The sequence below is a fragment of the Empidonax traillii genome, unplaced genomic scaffold (genome assembly GCF_003031625.1).
Source record: "Empidonax traillii isolate 1590-97213 ecotype Southwest subspecies unplaced genomic scaffold, ASM303162v1 scaffold277:size2070623, whole genome shotgun sequence".
NCBI lineage: Eukaryota > Metazoa > Chordata > Aves > Passeriformes > Tyrannidae > Empidonax > Empidonax traillii.
Window position 1 is genome coordinate 785,233 of NW_020955470.1, and position 6,774 is coordinate 792,006.

A 6,774-nucleotide genomic window follows, 5' to 3' on the forward strand; every position below is an offset into this window, starting at 1 on the left:
AAAATCAGTCCCGGGGGTGAGGGGTGGTAGGACGGGAAGGGGTAAAGGTGTGTGGCTGTGATGTCTGTGAGGGCTGGGAAGGGAGGCGGTGAGGGACAGCGGTCCGGCGCCATGGAGCGGGATGGGGCGGGAGCGCCCTCGGCCAATGAGGGGCAACCACGCTCCAGGAACCGGGAGGAGGCGGTGGGAAGGGCGCTGTCCCCTGACCCGGGGCCGCGGTCTAGCTGCCCGCCGTGCCGCCTGCGGAGGGGCCGGGGAGCCTTATCTCCGCGCTGCCGGAGCCGCCGAGCCCTGTCCCGGGGCCGGGCTGGAGGTGCCGTCCCTCCGTGAGGGGAGCGGCGGGCGCGGTGCGGTAACGCAGGCGGGCACTGCCGTGGTGTTTATTGACGGACTTCCATTTTCCTGGCCCGTCTGTACCGGGATTCAGTAAAGACGAGCTGTTGATGAAAAGAAGCCGTGATCTCCCTGTTCTCTCACGTCAGTTTTCCAACTCGGCCCCACTTCTGGTCTTTTGAGAGATCCTTTTTTAAATTATCTTAGTGAAGATTTCTTGTCATGGGGTCTCAAAAAGTTGAGCAATCCAGTTCACTGAAAGAAGGATGATGTTAAAGCTACTACTGAGGCTATCTCAAGCAATCCTATTTAACATTAGTACATCATGTAGACGGAATGGCTTTGTTCTGCATAATTAATACTCTTCATACGTAATTATTTACCATTAAAATCTCTTTTTTTAAGATAGGTTCATCCTAATTCTTATTTTTAATATTTTTGTGACTTAGCTAACGTTTCAGATGCAATTTATACAGCTGTTTCGTGAAGCTCATGAGGAGCTCACAGGGGAGCAGGGATAAGTCCTAAGCACTTCGGTGAGGTACTGTGCAAGCTGTAGTTTAAAAATGTTACTGTAATCTCCCTGTTGGTTTTTTTTTTTTTCTTTTCCTAAAAGTTTAAATTGTTCGGTGTAGACAGATAGTGGACTCCAAGTTGTGTCTTTCATTCAGCAGAGATTTGCTGTATATTATTGATAGACTGTGTGGTGTCCGTGGGGAGGAACGGAACATCAGTCACTGAACTGAATTCCTGTCTAGATTACAAATGTCAGGTTAGTAATAAATCCTGCTCTTTCACCACTTGGCTATTTTTAGTAATTAGACAGTGATTGCAAAACAGAAATATTTTTATAATTTATAAAGTTACATAAAAACACTAATCCTTTTGCATAATGTTCTTGAATTGTCTAAACATAGCCCAAGGCCAAATCAGGAAACAAAGACACACTAGTGTATTTTGTGACCTTCAGTATTTCTTTGATTTTAATGTTCTGGTTACCATTCTTTGGCACACAGTTTTCCTAAAAAAGCACGTAACCACTAACGAATAGGTTTCTCAAAGCTTCTCTGAAGTTGTATTCACAAATACACTATTTTTTACTCACCTGCTACAAGTTTGCTTTGTTCCAGCATAAAAGTTAGTCTTGAAAAGTATTGCTAGTCTTAAAAACCTGGATGGTAGGAAGTATGTGGCCTTCTGCCAGCCTACCTGGTTGAGAATGGAGTTAGATGGCATAGTGGAGGGACAAGAACAATTTGCCTTCATAGAGGAAAAGACATTGCTATTTGTTAACTGCATAAAAGACACTAAAGTCTTTCTGAGGTTTTCTGAGAGATCTGGTAAGTCATACAGGAGCTGATACTAGGTATTCATAAATAATAAGTTTGACATTGTGTTACTAGTATTTCATCAAAACTTTTGAAGTCATTGTGCCCCTTGTGGTGTTATAATTATACTAGTAGTATGTGTGTAAGTTGATACTTAATCAGCAGGAATCATCAGATTTCTCCAGACTTGTAAACTTTGTGGTGTAGATAAGTTGTTTGGGTTCTGTAAGAAATAACTTCTGTGAGTTTTCTTGAAAATTATTCTCTTACAGTCCTGTCAGGCCAAACAGGTTTAAGGAATTCTTCGAAAATTGCTAGAAAGGTTTTACTTTTGTATTGGTGAGGGGGTTAATTTATTTATTAATTATTAATTAATAATTAATTTATTATTAATTTATTTATTTTACCATGCCTGTTGCTTTCTGTAACAATTTGAATATGCTTGATGAGAGCTGAACCTTGCAAAAATAAGAACCGGTAATTAAGCTTTATCTAGTAAAAGTATAATCTGGCAGCCATCAGGGTTTCAATTAATTTTCAGGACACTTCCGCAAAGCAATCTGAAGGGGTCAGGATGCTCTTAGATGAGCACCTTAAAATGTCCAGTGGGTCTAATGCATCCCAACTCTTCCAAGAGCCATTGTATTTCTGCACAGACCTGCACAAGCAGGGAATGGAGGCCCTGTAGGGGATTGCCCTGTTTTCTTTCAGCCTCTGTTTCTGCACGGCAATACTTTTTTTATGAATTGCTAGCACATGACGTTTCTTTTGTGCCCATCTGACTGAGACCCAACTTCCAGTTACAACTTTCAGCCTACTCTCTGTAATCCCCTGCCCAGCTCTCTCCACACCTTCCTTGTCCAGTCTATGGCCCTATGATTACCAGTGGACCTTTTCAAAACAGTAAATCTTTTCCTTGACAAGGTGCTTGAATCAGCTGCTTCTCTTCCCTCTCCTACCCTCTCAGTCCCCAACTTCAAATCAAACCTGGCTTCCCCAAAGCACTAGTCCTTTCCTACCCTGCTCCTTTCCTTATTGCAGGCTACTTACCCTTCAGGATATCCCAGAGACTCTGAAGTGCCATCTGGCTTGATGTTCACAGACACTACTCCCTTGAATCGGCTCTGGCAGCTCAGGGTAATGGTCACAAACTACCTGGTGAGAAAGGGCGGGCAACGAACATATGAACAAACCAATTGCTGTTGAAATGTGCTCCACACAGGTGATCGGCAAGGGAAAGATTACTTCCTTCCTTCTTCCCCTGAAAAGGAACTGCCTCAATAATAGCTTTTGAAAGCAAGAGGTATTTCCTTCTCCAGCTTTGCTGTTGGCATTTTCTGTGCTTGGCTGAGTTTCTATCATACCCAGCTGCTCCTGCCTGGTGGTGACAACGCTTTCCTTCCCTGTGACAAGGGGAGATCAGGAAAAGTGAAGTGAGACAAATTTTTTCTGCTTTCTTCCATATGGTGTAATTAAACGAGAGAAAGCAGAGCTTATATGTTCTTGATCCTGGGAAACTTATATAAATCTATCTAGCAGCTTCCAACTTCCTAGCATGTAGTGTTCTGGCTGTGCTACTGTTACATTGGTTATACCATTAGGATCCATGACAAAATCTAATCATTACCCTCATTTATCTTATGTGTGATTTTTGTGTGATGCTTCCTGGGTTTGTACAGATTCCAGATGTTACAGGATAGATGCAAATAAAATTAAACAGCTGATAGTCAGCCAGCCATCATTCTGTCATGCTTTTAGGTAATTAAAATGTTTATGTTGATAGATTTAAATACCTCCTGAAACTTTTGTATTAAATTTCATTTTCGACTGAGAATGGAGACTCTCCAAAATGTCAGTTTAGCTGTTTATATTGTTAGATGAAAGAAGGTACGTGTAGCTGTTGAGGCTTTTGGCTGAGCTCAGATTCATCTGCCCCCTGCCTGAACTGTGCTCACTGTCTTCTGCAACCAGGGAGCTCGTGGATGACCACGGGAGAGGAGCCATGTGAGTGGGCTGTTGTGGTGCACAACCAGACACCACACGTCACAGGTATTGGTGACTTAGATGGAAAACTTCAGATTTCCCAGTTATTTCACCTCGCAGGCAGACCTTTCTGAAGCTTCTGCAGCTTCCTGAAGATTTATTCATTTCGATCTAAATGTACTTTTTCTGATTTCGAGTTATTTTGTGCTACTTTTGTTTTTCAATTATATAAGAAAGAAACTATTTCTTCCATCCAGTGAAGTAAGAAGAGATTTCAGTCGATCTCACTTTTACAAACCCAACTGAATTTAAAAGAACCAAAATTATTTTATTCTCCATCAATCTGAAATATAATATCTAAATTTGAAGTTCCTGTAAAAAAAATAAGGAGGAAGTAAGAGGGCAGATTTCTTTCATTTCAGAGACCTGTAGTCCAGATGCTTCCAAGAATGGTGGAAAAGTTGGTTTCACTTTGTGCTTCTGACTGGAGTACCAGAACCAGTGACTGCTATGGAAGTTCTAACCACTGGCCTTTGGTGGCTCTGCTGTGGATGCACTTGTTGCTGCTGCCACTGCTCTTGTCCTCTAGTGGACAAATTCTTCTCTCCACTCTTCTCAGGCTGAAGCTGTAATCCTTCTGTCTGTGTGGTTCTCCTTCTGAAGATGTCAGTTTCCTAGTTTTTTTTTTTTTTTGGGGGGGGGGAACTCGTGGAATTGACTGTTTTCCCTTTGTTTCTTCTTTAAACTGTGGTCTTCCAGGTTCTGATCTTGTTTATTCACACCCCCCCTAAAAAGGCAAAAAAACCCCAAAAAAAAACCCCAAACAAACAAAACCCACAAAAATAAACAAACAAACAAAAAACCCCACCCCTCATCTGAGTTTCCAAACAAGGTTTTTGTATTAGTAAGAAAACATTTCTAAGCCAGTGTATTGGATTTGCATGGCCAGGTTTTAGTACAGGGAAAGCTTCTGTGAGGAGCTGCCAGATGCTTCCACCATGTCCATGTAGAGCCCATGCTGGCCAGCTCCAGGATGGGCCCACTGGTGAACAAGGTTGAGCCCATCAGGAATGACAGTAATGCCTCTGTGATAACATGTTTAAGAAGGAGAAAAAAAGTTATTATGCAGGTGAAAATTGCAGCCAGAGGAGAGCAGAGTGAGAACATGTGAGCTCTGCAGACACCGAGGTCAGTGCAGAAGGAGGGGCAGGAGGTGCTCCAGGTGCCAGAGCTGTGGCCCCTGCAGCCTGTGGTGCAGACCATGGTGGAGCAGCTGTGCCCCTGCAGCCCATGGAGGACCACAAGACTGCAGAGATCCACCTGCAGCCCGTGGTGGAGCCCATGCCAGAGCAGATGGATGCTTGGAGGAGGCTGTGATCCCATGGGAGGCCCAGGATGGAGTAGGGTCTGGCAGGGACCTGCTGACCAGTGGAGAGTGGAGCCTATGCTGGAGCAGGTTTTCCTTGTGACCCTGTGCAGAACCCATGCTGAAGCAGCCTGTGCCTGAAGGACTGCACCCTGTGGAAAAGTGACCCATGTTGCAGCAGTCTGTGAAGAACTGTTGCCTGTGGGCCGGACTCGTGTTGGAGAAGTTTGTGAAGGACTGTCTCCTGTGGGAGGGACCCCACAGGGAGCAGGGGAAGGACTCCTCTCTCTGAGCAGCAGCAGAAACAACCCTTGATGAACTGACCATAATCCCCATTCCTGTCTCCCTGTACCACTGGGTGGGGGGAAGAGGTAGAACTTGGGAAGGAAGGAGGGGTGGGGTGGGGGAAAGTGTTTTTTAAGATATATTTTACTTCTCATTCTCCTGCTTTGATCCTGTTAGTAATAAATTTAATTAATATCCCCACTTTGTGTCTGTTTTGCCTATGATGGTGTCTGGCAAGTGACCTCTCCCGATCCTTATCTCAACTCATGAACCCTTTGTTGTATTTTCTCTTCTCTGTCTAGCTGCAGAAGAGAGTGAGGGAGTGGCTTTAGAGAGTACCTGGTGCTCAGCCAGGGTCAACCCACTACAGCCAGTGAGCCACAGAGGTTCCTCAGGGGCCTGAGAAATTTTCTGAGCTCAAGGTAATTTTCTAAACAACATCACTTTAACCTTTGCAGATGAATTAACTTTAACCTAGAGAAAACTACTTAGGATAATTTAGGCTGACAGGTATGGAAAAAATCTAATAATAGTGGTTTAAAACAGGACATTGCCACAAATTTTGATGAATAAGAATAGGACGGTCTTTTCTTAGCAGTTTCAGCAGTACAGAGACCATTAGCAGAATAAGAGCACTGTTATGGCCTATTAACAGACACTGTGGTGGAAAAAGCTTTCTGGTGAGAAGCTTCCTTAGTTAATGTTGAAAGTTAGTGGTTATCTTGTGAAAAACTATTGCAGTCATCCTAGTTCTGCATATATTATCCTCGTACAAATTGTGCTTTAAAGCTATAATAGAATTATTAACCCTGGTTTACTAAGGGGTTTCTTTAAGTTTTTATTTATTTGCCAAAATATAGCTTGATATTTCAAAACAAAGTACTATTGATATTTTAAAAGCATACAGGTAAATCTAATTCAGCAACTGCTCTTCATGCTGCTTGAGTCAATTTGCTGGCAGAGTTGAAAGGACCCTCTGACCTGTGTTGTGTGTACTTGCAGGTTTTGTTTTCTTGAAGAGAGTAGGGTTTTTTCCAAAAAAACCCTTTGGTCAAATTGTCTTTAAAAATAGCCATTTTTTGTGACTAATATGAAGCACCTCGGCTTGAATGGCTCGAAACAAGCATCAGTTCTCTGAGAAGCAAACCTTTTCATTTTGTTAAAATGGTGACATATGCAAAGCAAGTATTCGCTTTTAAAAGTCTTTTTCAGTTGTCTTATGTGCAGAGATTTAGATTATTCACAATAAAGTAATCACTATAAATATAGCTTCTCTTAACTCCTGCAACTCCTCTCCCTCTTTAATCAATACTCTGTTTTAGAAGAGAAAATGTGCATGGTTATTTCCTATAGTTGTGGGGTTTATATATATATCCTACAACACTTCCATTAACGCCTCAAAAAGCAGTTTTCTCCTCACAATCATTGAGAAATCTTCTATGTGGACTTAATGGGGCCAAATAAAGCCAGGAACCCAGA